The sequence below is a fragment of a genome, unplaced genomic scaffold (genome assembly GCF_019419815.1).
Source record: "Pyrus x bretschneideri cultivar Hongxiangsu unplaced genomic scaffold, Pyrus_bretschneideri_v1 Contig5, whole genome shotgun sequence".
NCBI classification, from domain to species: Eukaryota; Viridiplantae; Streptophyta; class Magnoliopsida; order Rosales; family Rosaceae; genus Pyrus; species Pyrus x bretschneideri.
Window position 1 is genome coordinate 3,548,191 of NW_025999787.1, and position 15,495 is coordinate 3,563,685.

The 15,495-nt window shown below is 36.7% G+C and overlaps 1 pseudogene; it reads left to right on the top strand.

The window, feature by feature from the left end:
• The first annotated feature begins 5,886 nt into the window (after positions 1-5,886).
• Positions 5,887-11,172, top strand: LOC103961655 (annotated as a pseudogene).
• The last annotated feature ends 4,323 nt before the right edge of the window (positions 11,173-15,495 follow it).

The following is a 15,495-nucleotide window of genomic DNA, read 5'->3' on the forward strand; positions in this document are numbered from 1 at the left end:
GTTCGATTCTTGCCAAATGCGAATTTGAATCACATTATTGCTAGCCCATTGTGAGGCTAAGTCTATCTCCTTTCCTTTAGTGTAAATAATATCGTTTATTAAAAAAAAAAAATTAAAAAACACACTTAATGCCGACATGTATCAGTTATGTCATAATTGATAATATATATGCTCATTTGAAGACAAACTTATTAATTTGTACGTCTTGCTGACTATGTCATTCATAAGGTTTACCCTTTGGTGATGAACTCTACATGTTTGGTGATAAAACCGTTAGGTCGATTTTATTGTTTATAATCGAATTAGAAATGAATAAAGAAATGTTTGTCAAGGAGTGAAAATAAGTTTTTTTCGTGACTATTTCATCTACGATTCTATTTTTAAATTGCACAAATTTTAAAATTAGTATCTATTTGTTTCTTACACGTGCATTGAATCTAGTTAATTGTTCAATCAAGTTCAATCAAACACCAGACAAACCCTAAGCATTCAACACAATCCGCAGGACACGTACACAAATTTTTCTTACAAATCACCTAATCAAATTAGTAACATACTTGGAAGTATTCCTGAATTATTATTAATTGCTCCTTGACTTGGAGAGAGCTTCCTTGCGTCGGCCAATGTGTCATTTGGCAGTGAATTGCTTGAAGGCATGTCACATGACGGCATCATCATCTTCTTAAACAAAGTTAATCATATTCTCAGGCGGTCGGGTACTAATAATTTTCGAAGAACCAATTAATTAGTTGAGCTTATATCCAATCAATTAGTTGCAATTAAAACAAAAGAATAATTGGATTGAGTTGTGCATGTGTTGCACCACACGTGATTGTAAGACACCTCATTAGGACTCGTGCATGCATGTGCAGTCCACGCTCTTAATTAGTTCCCAGTTTGTTTCAAGTTTAAATAAATTTGTTCATAGTCACATTCTTCTAATCGTTTCTTTTACGCATCATCACTTATTCATTTGTATTTTTTGGCAATAAGGGATGAAAATTTTGGGCTATAATAATTTGAGGTTGAACTCGTCATCTACGAAATTCGAACTTAACCCCTTTTATAAGTTAAGAAAAATATTATTAGATCGTAGCACTAAGTAACTAGTTATTTTAAATTTATTACTTGACGCTACTGTTTGAGTCTGGAATTCACATTTCAGCCAAATCCTAATGTTTGGGGTCTGAAATTCACATTTTGGCAGAATTAATTTTTGGGCAAAGTTGATTTATGTTAGCCCAAAAAGGAGGTTATGAGTCTCGGCCCAATGGTGCAGTGCTAGTGGAGTAGTTGAGTTCTATACAAATTAGGATGTCTAGGGATTATAATTGATTGGACAAGGGTTTGAACTCATCAAGATGGTTTTGGATGGGATATGGATCACTGTTCTAAAAATCCCCACATTTCGCTATCTAGGAGCTAGATGACTGGTCACCGCCCCAATTAGTCCCTAGGCGTTTGAAAATAAGAAAGTACACCTAGATCCCACTTAAGAGTCCACCTAGCTCACCTAGGTGCCCACCTAAACATGTTTAGGTTGTGACTCTCACATAAACAGAAAATCGAAAACTTTCATTTGCATTTTAATTTTTCAACAAAATGTAAGAGACTTATTGAATAATTGGACGAACAATCATTATATGCTTGTTCCCCATGTGTCTAATACTTTATAATTTATATGTCAATTTATTTTGCAATATCCTAATATAATTATGTGTGTTTTTAAGTATAAATATGCACTTATTTATACAATATATAATAACTTTACTTAAATCCGCCTACTCCATCTAGGCCCCCACCTAGGCGCCTAGGCGTTAGACCCTAACTTACCGTCCGACTAGCACCTAGTGTATTTTAGAATCTTGATATGGATTTTTCCCTGAACAAGTTTAGGGTTAGAGTCCTAGTTTAAGTCGACGAGGGAGACTCATCTGTGATAAAGCTTCGGTCAAAGAGAATTCTAAGTATAATAAGAAAATGCCAAGGAGTTGCAATGTTATTAGGACTCTGCAACTCGACAAACTTGGGCATCAAGGGAATTTGTTCCTATAAATACTAGGGAGTTTACAATACAGAAGAGACCTTCAACGCAACACACAAATCAACGCTCTACACGAAACCCTCTCACACCTTTGAGAAAAAGACTACCTGCTCTACGAACAAGTCAGCACAAATTTAGTTTGGTTAAACAGGTTTGGAGTTAGTAGCTGATGGACTATTATAGTTTGGTTAAACAAAATTTTCTAGAGGCAACAGGCAAAGGTTACAGTTTGGTTAAACAACATTGGAGTCGTAAAATCAGTTCGGTTTAGGAGTCTTGACAGTTTGGTTAAATAGCAAGTTCTCCTTTTTCAACTGGTTATCTATCCTAAGTCTCTGCCAAAACAGAGTCTTTGATTCTTTCGTCAAACGAGGTCACTTCTTTAACTTGGCAAAATAGAGTGTTCTATGATTGGATATTCCCCAGTGACATCCAATGTTAGGCATATCAATCGCCGAACTACTTTTATCATAAAGACACTCATCTCATCTTTGCCTCTACAGTCTAATTACAGTTTGGACCTATATTCTCACTAATTTAGTTAAAGTTATTGAACCAAATGCAAACGACCTAGGACTTCGTAGCAAGTTACATAACCTAGTCTTCAAGTTTTAAAACTTGAAGACTAGGTTATGTAACATCCATCATGTCTTGCCAGTCAACAGACATTGAAGATGCGCTGCCTACTTTTCACATCTCTTGGCTTTAACATAGAAGACATAGTTTTCTTATACAAAGGTCTATCAACTCACAAATATGTAGAGAAAATACAGAGGAGAAAAAATACAATCTCTTGCTTCCATTGCTTTGTAATTTCAGTCCGATAATGACATAACTACTGCTATTGTTTTGAGAATGTAAGCACATTTGTTGAATTTCGTAAATATTATGTCTTATTTCTTTGTACCTGTAACATAATGGTACACCACGTGTTATTATATAAGTAGTGAAAATTTTTGTTTTTTGTGTTATTAATTTTTTAACATAAAAATCTCACCACTTGTATGAAAACATAAAAATTAGCTATTGGATGTTCACCTTCGCCACCGCAAATAAGATCAACGAATTGATCAAAGTTTGCATCATCTATGAAATCAAGTAACTCAGAGTTGTTGATGCTATGACATGCTAGATGGTTTCCAAGCGCATCCATTTCGTATTCTTTGTTTGATGGTGAGGTGCAGCTGCTAATTGTGTGACATAAAGTATATACTTATATATACAGAATTCGTAGATGCGAGTTCCTGTTTATGTTAAGCGTGAAAGGAATCAGATGGGGGGTTTTTTATGACGTTTGGAACTGTAACTCTTAACATATAAGTACAAAGTACTATTGGTCGTATATGTGCGGACTTAATGATGTAATTTACATAAAATAAACCACCAAATAGGCATCAAAGTTTCGTTCACACTGAACGTTACTATAATAAAATCAATACTAAAAACCCTAGACTATTCTTCTCTTGATTAAACTACAGTAGTTGAATTGACAACGAACTAAGATAAACCTCTATTATTTGGATTAGGCCACAAAAATCATGCTTGTGTCAAATGTTTTTAAAAATCTTGTTATCCTTTCGAATTTTAAAGTTCCAAAAGCTATTATTATTATTATTGTTTAATTTTTGGTAGATCAATAAATTTTTGAAATCATACATTCCTGACAATTTTTTTTTGACAAATAATAGCATTAATGGGTTAAATTGTTAGTTTTTAGAGGGAGAGGATCAAAGGGGATCAAACCTGCAGTAGAGTGCATTAGCATGATTGCTTTTTGCCACTACTGTAATATCTCACATCGCCCAGGGGAGTGGATCCTCTATGCCTTATATGGAAGTGCTCTCGCGCGCTACTCGCTTAACTTTGGGCGCGCTACTCGCTTAACTTTGGAGTTCCTACGGAACCCGAAGCCAGTGAGCTCCCAAAAGGCCTCGTGTTAGGTAGAGACCCATCATGGAAGTGCTCTCGCGCGCTACTCGCTTAACTTTGGAGTTCCTACGGAACCCGAAGCCAGTGAGCTCCCAAAAGGCCTCGTGCTAGGTAGAGATGTGAATATATATATAAGGCATAGAGGATCCAAATGCCTCATGCTAGGTAGAGATGAGAATATACATATAAGGCATAGAGGATCCACTCCCCTGGACGATGTGGGATGTTACAGTAGTGGCAAAAAGCAATCATGCTAATGCACTCTAGTGTAGGTTTGATCCCCTTTGATCCTCTCCCTTTCAAAACTAACAATTTAACCCATTAACACTATTATTTGTCAAAAAAAAAATTGTCAGGAATGTATGATTTCAAAAATTTATCGATCTACTAAAAATTAAACAACAACAACAATAATAATAATAATAATAGCTTTTGGAACTTTAAAATTCGAAAGGAGAACATGATTTTTAAAAACATTTGACATAAGCATGATTTTTGTGGCCTAATCCAAATAATAGAGGTTTATCTTAGTTCATTGTCAATTCAACTACTGTAGTTTAATCAAGAGAAGAATAGTCCAGGGTTTTAGTATTGATTTTATTATAGTAACGTTCAGTGTGAACGAAACTTTGATGCCTATTTGGTGGTTATTTTATGTAAATTACATCATTTAGTCCAATAGTATTTTGTACTTATATACTAAGAGCTACAGGTTCAAACGTCATAAAAAAACCCCCCATCTGATTCCTTTCACGCTTAACATAAACAGGAACTCGCATCTACGAATTCTGTATATATAAGTATATACTTTATGTCACACAATTAGCAGCTGCACATCACCATCAAACAAAGAATACGAAATGGATGCGCTTGGAAACCATCTAGCATGTCATAACATCAACAACTCTGAGTTACTTGATTTCATAGATGATGCAAACTTTGATCAATTCATTGATCTTATTCGCGGTGGCGAAGGTGAACATCCAATGGCTAATTTTTTTGTTTTCATACAAGTAATGAGATTTTTATGTTGAAACATTAATAACATAAAAAACAAAAAATTTCATTACTTATATAATAACATGTGGTGTACCATTTATGTTACAGGTACAAAGAAATAAGACATAATATTTGCGAAGTTCGACAAATGTGCTTACATTCTCAGAACAATAGCAGTAGTTATGTCATTATCAAACTGAAATTACAAAGCAATGGAAGCAAGAGATTGTATTTTTTCTCCTCTGTATTTTCTCTACATATTTGTGAGCTGATAGACCTTTGTATAAGAAACCTACGTCTTCTATGTTAAAGCCAAGAGATGTGAAAAGTAGGCAGCGCATCTTCAACGTCTGTTGACTGGCAAGACACGGTGGATGTTGCATATTTTTTATTTGGGTCATCCGCTTATATAACAAATTTGTCTTTATGAAATGTACGAACTCATGATTATGTCTTAATTTGCCCTTCTTCATTTGTGTGAACACTTTGAATCTTTGTCCGCGGAAGGTGCTTGAGTTGGATGATTTTCTTGGAGATTTGGAGATTTCAAGTCAAGTCAACGCGGAAGGTGCTTGAGTTGGATGATTTTCTTGGAGATTTCAAGTCAAGTCAACTAGTGTAATTGCTGAACTGAAAAATGATTTTCTTGGAAGGTGCTTGAGTTGGATCATTTTCTTGGAGATTTCAAGTCTAGTCAACTAGTGTAATTGCTGAACTGAAAAATGATTTTCGCGGAAGGTGCAATTCAAGTCAACTAGTGTAATTGCTCTCTCCTCCCTTTGCTTTCTCCCCAATTTCTACCTCTGTCTATATGCTTAGTGCAGAGAGAGAGAAATGGCGAGAGACACGGAGACAGAGAGAGAGAGACACATAGAGAGAGAGAGAGAGACAGACAGACAGAGACGGCGACAACGATGGAGTGTTTCATGACTCTCTTGCACATGTGCTTCGTGACTCTCTTGCACATGTGCTTCAGATTGTTTAAGTTTTCTTCTCCATCTTCTGCTGCGGCTGCCGATGATGTTGGTGCTGCTGCTGCCGATGATAATGGTGCTGATAACCCCACTCTTCGGGGAAAGTATGATGTGTTTATCAGTTTCAGAGGTGAGGACACCCGCTTAAATATTACCAGCCTTTTTCATGCTGCCTTAGTTGAGAAGAAAATTGAAACCTTCATAGATTTCAAGATCAAGAGAGGAAAAGAAATCGCACCTGCCCTTCTAGAGGCAATCGAGAAATCCACTCTTTCGGTGATCATTTTCTCACAAAACTATGCTTCTTCCACGTGGTGTTTGGAGGAACTTGTGCATATACTCAAATGCAAGGAAGAATCGGACATCAATCCATCTGATGTACGACAACAGCGTGGGAGTTATGCGCGTGCATTTGCTCAACTTGAAAAACGTTTCAACGACAGTATCGACAAGGTGCAGAAGTGGAGGGATGCTTTGACCACTGCAGCCAATCTGTCTGGGTTTGATTATTCAGTAAAATCAAGGTTACTAATTCTTTAACTTGTATAGAATAATAATTTTGTTTAACTTGTGACAATTTGATTTGTGCTAAGATTTGGTAAGGCATATTTAAGACTAATTTTTGATTTCGTACATAATCATACTTAAATATGCCAGGACGGAGGCGGAGGTAGATCTAATTAAGAAAGTCGTTGATCACATTTGGACCAGATTGAAATGTGAATCATCATGCAATTTGAAAGGTCTGGTTGGAATTAGAAACCGCATCGAGCAAATTGAATCGCTATTAGGCATTCATTCACAGGACGCTTGCACCACTGTAGGTATTTGGGGCATGGGTGGTATTGGCAAGACCACCCTTGCTGAAACTGTATTTCACAAACTCTCTTCTAAATTCGAAGCCTGATGTTTTCTTAGAAATATCAGAGAGAACTCAGAACAACCAAATGGACTAAATCACTTGGAAAAAAACCCTTCTTAAAGAGATATTAAAGGAAGAAGGTCGGTCCATAGGATCAACTTTTGTTCAAGAAAGGCTCATGCGCACAAAGGTCCTCATTGTTCTTGATGATGTGAGTGATTCAATAAAAATGGAACGTTTAGTTGGTAATCGTCTTCAGTATGGCACTGGAAGCAAAATAATTATCACAAGTAGAGATAGGAGCACATTTGGGCAAACTGTTGAAGAGGATAAGATCTACGAGGTTGAGGGATTAAAACCGCATGACGCTCTCCAGCTCTTTTGTTCAAGTGCTTTCAAGAATAACAATACTCCTACAATAGATTTTAAGGAGTTGCCAGAAAAGGTGGTGGATTATGTTGGAGGCATTCCATTAGCTGTTTTAACTCTGGGGTCCTTGTTCCTAAATCGCAAGAGCAAAGAAGAATGGGAAGATGAATTGAACAAGTTGAAACAATTTCCCAATAAAAATATCCAAAGAGTGTTGAGACTAAGTTATGACCAATTGGGATTAATTGAGAATGAGATATTTTTAGATATAGCTTGTTTTCATCAAGGGAGGCATATAGAGGATGTAAAAAAAAAGTTAGACATTCGTGGATTCTATGGCGCGGCGGCTAGAATTAGAGCTCTCATTGATGCTTCTCTCATATCAATTCATTCAGCACAGGTAGAGATGCATGATTTGATTCAAGAAATGGGATGCACAATTGTTCACGAACAATGTATTGAAGATCCCCGTAAACGTAATAGGTTGTTCAACGATGAGGATGTCTATCGTGTACTAGAAAGTAACAGGGTAAGAGCCAAATGCATTCAATTTCTTTCTTTTATTTTTCTACTAAAATTGTATAGCAAACTTTAGATGATAAAATACCAAAGAACTCATTCATAAAAATAAAAAAAATAAAAAAATAAAAAGTCAGATTCCTGAAAGTTTAATGTGATTGAAATTTATTGTATATATATTCGCATTTGAACTTTGCTCTTACTGTCGGGAACTCGACATGTTCAAGCCATATTGATTAAATGTTGGCAGACTGAAAAGCAACCATTGAAATGTGCAGACTTCAAAGTGACGTTTAACCTAGAAATGCTAATTGTTTATTCTGAACCGTTTGGAAACTACAGCACATTAACCACTTCTCTAGATCTTCCCAATTCTCTTCGTTATCTTTACTGGTACAAATATCCTTGGGAATCTTTACCGTCAAATTTTTCTCTTGAAAATCTAGTTGAGCTCCATATGCCCTATAGCCGAGTTAACCAGCTTTGGAAAGAAGACAAGGTATCTACGTTTATTTTAGTTATTGTATAAATTGCATTGTAGAAAGTCACGCTTATTGGTTATCTTTAATTTTGTTATAGAGACTTGTGAACTTAGAAGTGATCAATCTGCAGTACTCTAGAAATCTAACTGAAGTTCCAAATCTCTCTGGGAGTCCAAAAATTGGGCACATAAATCTTCATGGCTGTAAAAGTTTGGTTGAAATTCCTTCGTATTTTCAACATCTTGACAAGCTTACTTATCTTGATCTTGGACGCTGCACGAGTTGTCCCATTAGTCTTCCCAAGTCTCTTCGTTATCTTCACTGGGATCTATATCCTTTGAAATCTTTGCCGTCAAAATTTTCTCCTGAAAATCTAGTTGAGCTTCATATGCTCAATAGCCAAGTTAAGCATCTTTGGAAAGAGGACCAGGTATATATGTTTATTTTAGTTCTTGTATAAATTGCATTGTAGAAAGTCACACTTATTAGTTATCTTTAATTTTGTTACAGAGACTTGTGAACTTAAAAGTGATCAATCTGCAGTACTCTAGTGATCTAACTGAAGTTCCAAATCTCTCTCGGAGCAAAAAAATTGGGCACATAAATCTTCATGGCTGTAAAAGTTTGGTTGAAATTCCTTTGCATTTTCAACATCTTGACAAGCTTACTTATCTTGATCTTGGAAGTTGCACGAGTCTTATCAGTCTTACCAATATTTGCAAGTTGAAATCTCTCAAGTTCCTTAATCTGTCTTGGTGCTCTAAACTTGAATCCTTCCCAGAGATTGTGGTCCCAATAAAACATTTGGAGTCTCCAATTTTAAATAAAACAGTTGTTCAAGAGCTACACTCATCAATCAAGTTTCTCCCTGTGCTCGAAAGAATTGACTTAAGAGGCTGCAGAAGGCTTTTAAGTATCCCAAAGAGCATTTGTGAGTTGAAATCTCTTGTGAGTCTTGATCTCAAATGGTGCTCGATGTTTTACAGATTCCCTCAAATCTTGGAGCCAATGGAACATCTGCAATCTCTTAATTTGGAAACGACAGCGGTCGAAAAGCTTCCTTCATCTATTGGAAATCTAATTGGGCTTCACCCATTAGATCTTGGTATGTGCAAGAACCTTAAGGTTGTCTCAAGAAGTATCTACAAGTTGACCAATCTTAAACATCTCAGCTTTTATGCCTGTCGGAAACTAAAAAAATTGCCTTCCAACTCTGTCGGTTTGCCCTCTTTGGAATTTCTAAATCTCAGTCGCAGCGGTCTTTTAGGAATCCCCGATGGCCTAGTTTGCACAACCTCCTTGCAATCTTTAGATTTGAGTAGAAGCATGATTAGGAGCTTACCTGCGAGCATTAAACAAGCTTCTCGATTGCATATACTCTTCTTAATTGGCTGCAAGTGGCTTCAAGCTTTACCAGAGCTCCCAATAGAATGTTCACTTCGAGCACATGGCTGCACATCACTGAAGACGGTGTCAAGTTCAAGGACCACACACTACACACAAGGTTGGGATAACTATAAATATTCTGATCAAGAACTTGATTTTTCTAATTGCCGAAATTTGGATCATAATGCAAGGAGCAACATGATGGATTATGCACAGCTTAGAATTATGCAAGTGGCAATTGCATCGTCAAAGTCAAGAGAAAAAGAAGAAGATGATGAACACGATGACGACCATGTACGTCTCCCTTTGTCTTTCTCACTTGTGTTGTTGAATTGAATAGATATGATTTTGTGCTCTGACCAAATTAAGGTTGGAGCAGCTGCTAGTTTCTCACAAATTTAAATAAATATAATTCCCATTAATGTTACAGGAGTATTACAGTTATTTGCCTTGGTTTAGCATTGTATGTCGGGGAAAAGAAATTCCAAATTGGTTCAGCTATCAAAGTGAGGAATCTTCCGTAAACATCGAGCTTCGTCAAGATTGGTTTCGAATAGGATTATTGGGTTTCGCGCTTCTTGTTGTTGTTTCTTGCGAGTTGAACTGCCAGCTGAAATGGATGGTAATAAGAGCTAGTTTCAATGCCAAATTCATGGGTGAAAGCCATGAAATGTTCACTAGTGACTTCCGTACCGGAGAAGACGGTTGGAAATTGAATGACTACTGTTACGACCAACATCACGTGTACCTGTCGAATGAGGCCTTTGAAAGTGAAGAGGTGGCAACAAAATGCTCCCCCGACTTTTGCAACCTTGCCAATGAAGCCTCTGTTGAATTCTTCCCGGTGGATCAGAATTCCGGCGAACCCACTTCCGACATGAAGGTGGAAAACTGTGGGATATGCCCATTGTATGCGGAAGATTATGAGAGATTCAAATTTGATCATGTCATCATGAGAGGTGTCCCAGAGGCAAAACGAGTAAGGCCTATGCCTTGGGCCTCTCACTTTGAACCTTTATTTTACATATATCTTTAAAATATCCATCCTAACACTCGAAAAAAAAGAGAAGAAAAAAGCAAAAATTTCCTTAATTCTCCCAGTTTTCCTAGTTTATTAAAAGAAATTATAATAAAGTACTACATTTTTTGTCTCAGGTCATCGTGCCAGGGGAAGAAGAAGAAATACACCATGATGATTTTGAAGCCAGTGAGCCCAAAGATGGTGGATCAAGTGATGAGTCTGAAGAAGAAGCCAGTGGAAGTGGAATTGACAATAGTGCCGAGCTGTTAGTCCGTCAATCTTACAGGAAAACTAGTCTTATGGACCTGAAGCCAATGCGTGTTATGAGTTTGAAACCAATGCTTTTTAAGAGTTTGAAGTCAACATGTCCTGAGGAACCTAGGCCCTATTACTATTCTCCAAGATATCTAGTTGAAGAGGAACCTTTGCCCTATTACCATTCTCCAAGATATCCAGTTGAACAGGAACCTATGCCCTATTACCTCCTAGAAGCTGAACCTAGGTCCTATTACTATTCCCCAAGATATCCAGTTGAAAAGGAACCTATGCCCTATTACCATCCTCCAAGATATCCAGTTGAAGAGTAACATATGCCCTATTACCTCCTAGAGGGTGAACCTAACCCCGCTCTAGGAGGTGAGCAAAATATTTTCTTACCGACTTGAACTATTATTATAACTCTTTTTAATTTTAAAATTCTTGAGAAGAGCTGATAATTCCATCCCAATGTCTTCTCTCTCCATTCACATTTGAATAAAAAAATTTGATGCCTTTTTTACCCTCTTATAAAATGACATATAAAGACTAAAACCAAAAAGTACTTGCTTCCATTGATTTGCAAGTACACCCGTAATTCACAAGAAAAATAACAATTCACAGACTCACACAAAAAAGCTACATTCTTGTTCGGATTTTATCATTCTACGTTGCTTCTGGGTGTCTCGATCACGCCCTCAAAGTTTTTGAAAATGTCGAAATGTGTGGAACCAGATGATCATAGGCCACATCGTGAAAATCTGTTAAATTGTATAAATTCGGAGGCAGAAGCTGATGGGTTTACCTATTCGTATGCATTAGTGCAAGGTCAAGGTTTGTGAGAGAAGGGGAACATGTGCACGGGAGGGTTTGGGAAGTGGGTTTGGGTCCAGTGTGTTTGTTCAGACGAGTTCGGTTAATTTGTATGCAACGAGTAGAGAGTCGGGTAGTGGTGTGGAGAATGCACGCCGGGTGTTTGATGGTATGCGTGAGATGAATGTTGTGAGTTGGGGAGTACTCATGCACATATATGCTAGCTGTGGTTTAATTGATGACACCTATAAGTTATTCAAGCAGATGCCAAGAAGAAGCACTGTCTCAAGGAACAACATCATCATTTGGTTTGCAAAACAAGATCGCGGGGAGGAAGCTCTTCGTATCTTTCGTTGGGTTTGCAAAACAAAGTTGCTGGGCTTATTAGCTAATATTTATTCTACTAAAAATTAAAAAAGAATTTAAATGTATAGTTGAGGTTATTTTAGGTATAACAGTGGGTGGAGAAATAGTGTTTCAATTTTTTAATTTTTTACGGTGGGTGAAATTATAATATGGGTTGGAAATAGGACACTGAGATGGGTTTATCAGCACTCTTCTTAAAGGGCAATTTATGGTATTTTGAATGTTTCACCATTTTGACCAGTGTCTTACGTAGACGTTGTCAACAGATGATTTTTTTTTATTATTATTTTAAAATTTGCCTCATTTCCTCCCCCATTATTAATTTAAGGAAGAGTGACATTGATTAAAATAACTTCAACAGTACTGTTGACCCTAAAAATAACAAAGCGCATGTCGAGTAACTATGAGCTAGCTATGTCTTTCTAGTGAATGCGAACGTGTCAAATTGCAACCAAGCTCGGTCGGGTGAGTAGAATAGATTTAGTGATGGTGGTGTCAAATGAGTTGCTGACTTTTGTACTCTAATGATTACGACCGACGAAGGAATACGTCTTAATCTTGGGTTCTAAAACTTAAAGACAAGATTGTCTAGATCACTCGAAGTTCAGGATCTCCTACTCCAGGTTTGGCTGCCTCGACTTTATTCATCAGAATATTGCGTTGAATCAGCATTAGCCTACAGGGACAGAAGTGAGCAAATGAAATAAGCGTTTGTATGGTAAATGTGGTTCAACCGTCTGAATGCCAAACTGTAAAATGCACTTAAGAGTAACCAATCATAGAAAACTTCAACTCATTGGGAAGCCAATGGAATGACCTATTTCCATGAAAAAGTTAGAAACTCTTTATCGCCCGAGACTTGGATAGATAACCAACCAACCATAAGTAGTGCTGTTAATTCAAACTAAAGATGCTCATTGATCACTTGATTCTACGGCTTCAATGTTATTACTCCAAATTGAATATGTTGCCGGTTGTTAACATAGTGTTGTTAGTCCTAACTGAATATGTGTTGACGGGAGGTGGATAGTTAGTGTTTTCTCAAAAAGTGTGAGAAGGTTTCACATAAAGCAAGGGTTTTCGTGTAGAGTGTTTAAGTTGTTTGTTGTGTCGAATGAGGTGTCTACATTGAACACCTTATTGTATTTATAGGATAAATTTCTTGGTGCCCAAGCCAGTCGACTGATAAAATTCTGATAATATTCCAATTCCTAGATGTATTCTCTGAATATACTCAAAATTATTCTCAGTTGAAATTCTATCACGGAGTCTCGCCGTCCTCATCTTAAACTAGGATTCTAAACCTAAACTTGTTTGAGGATCTTTTCATATCTCATCCAAAACCAATCATGATCAGTTCGAGCTTCTATCCAAAGACCATACCTAATCTTCAAATAGTTACACATTATTTGGGACTCGGCCACACTTTAGTTCTCAAACAATCCTACTTTGTCTAGGACTTGGCTACTCTAACACTACTAGGTTGAGATTGCCGAGACTTAATTCGGCCTAAAATGTTAATTTAGGCTCAAATGTGCCCCCACCCCACCAGTTTCTTTGAGCTTTGTCCTATACGCCTTTTCAGTTGACTTAGATGTGAACCTTTTCGGCCGGATTAACCAACTAGCCTATATGAAGGCCTATTGACTAAAATAGGTGGCCATTGAAATTGTTTTATTTTTCTTTCAAACAACGGTTTGTTGCCCCCTTATTTCCTAAGCATCGGTCGAACAACCGAATGGTTAAGAAAATGAAATTCTCATATTATTTTTTTTTAATAAAGTGGCCAAACCATAATGAAGAGGAGAAGGGTCGTCTTTAAGATTTTGAAGGCCCTGTATGAAATTTATCAAAGGGCTCCTCCTTAAGATAGTTTAAAAAAAAAAAAAAAAAAAAGGTAGGACAATGTATAACGCTAGAAAACAATCACTTAAATCAAAACATAAGGAGAGCACTCACTTAAATCAAAACAATCACTTAAATCAAAACACAGTTTAGCACTCACTAGTTGCATGTTTACAAATGTCATTAATAATAAGTAAAAAGAGCTACAAATATAACGTTCACTAAATAATCAAAAGCAACTTAATCTTAAACAACCAAACAAGGAAAAAAACCTTAAAAAACTCTAACTTTAAAATTTCACTTGAATATATAACATTATTTATAATAAAATTGAAAAAAAGAATACCATTTTAAGGTGTTAGAAAGGAAAAAAAATACGCTTATAAGGAGAGCACAATGAATTTTTAAAGTGCTAACAAAAACAATTTTTAAATATAGAACATTATTACATAACAAAAGCAATTTTTAAATACAGAACATTATTACATATAAATATTAGATTAGATGACAAAAATTTTGGGGAACCCTTCAAAATTGGGCCCCTGTGCGACTGCATCTTTCGCTCCCCCTTAACGCCCCTTTTGAAGAGGAGGTCAATGATGCTTTATTTTGAGTCGAGATCTTTGCATATGACCATTTTCAAAATATTGCTTCCGACGTTGATGTAAAATAACAATGGCAATCTCTAAATTCTTTTGTTTTCAACTATAAAGTAATCCGAATTGTTATGGCCCCTGAGCATAATTACTTCGTCAACTTCATCTTTTAATTCAAACAACTCAGTTGAACAGGATTGCTCCACATCAGATTCATCTCCAATAACCATATCGATTGACATGGTTTTTGCGTCTGAGCTTGTGTTTCGACCTTGGTCGACATATCGCCTTCTGAATCAATTTTTGTACTTGGCTAAGAAATTTCAATTGTTCTTCCAGGCCGACCGTATTTTCCTTTTCAAACAAAAGAATAGGTGACCTAACTTCTTCCTTGGCCAAATTGATAATTCTCTTATGCTAAGACTTAATTGGGGCCAAAGTGAAAAATTTTCCCTGGCCTTTTAGTCCAACCACACTTCAAACGAAATTGATTTGTATGCAAGAACATAAGGAAATTGTGCTCCTCATAAAGTATTCCTCATGACGACTGGGGTCGTGAGATCCGGGTTCGTCGAGACCTACTTGTTAGATTTTTAGGTTGGTGATGGTGCGGCAGTGTTGATCAACAACATATGATCACAGGTAACGTCAGGTTAGATGCAGGTCAATCATGTGATTCAGTTAGCTGCCCAGATGGTGGTGCTAAGCAAAGACATAATTGGTTTCGTCAGAAGGTGGTGGTGCACAACAATTGATTTCAATGGCAGTTGGTTCGATGCGACTCAGCTTCAAACTTCAACATACTTTTTCTCTTTCTCTGACTATGAACGACAAACAAAGGGTAACTCAAACCAAAAACCAAAAAAAGTTTCCCAGAACGAAACTGGACAAAACAACAACGGAAACAGATAAATTGATACGAACAAAACCAAAGCAAATCAAACCCCTAAGAATCAAACCTGCTTTGATACCAAGTTGAAACCAAACGAAAGGATGATCAAACGAAATATAAATATGAACATTGTTTTATTAACG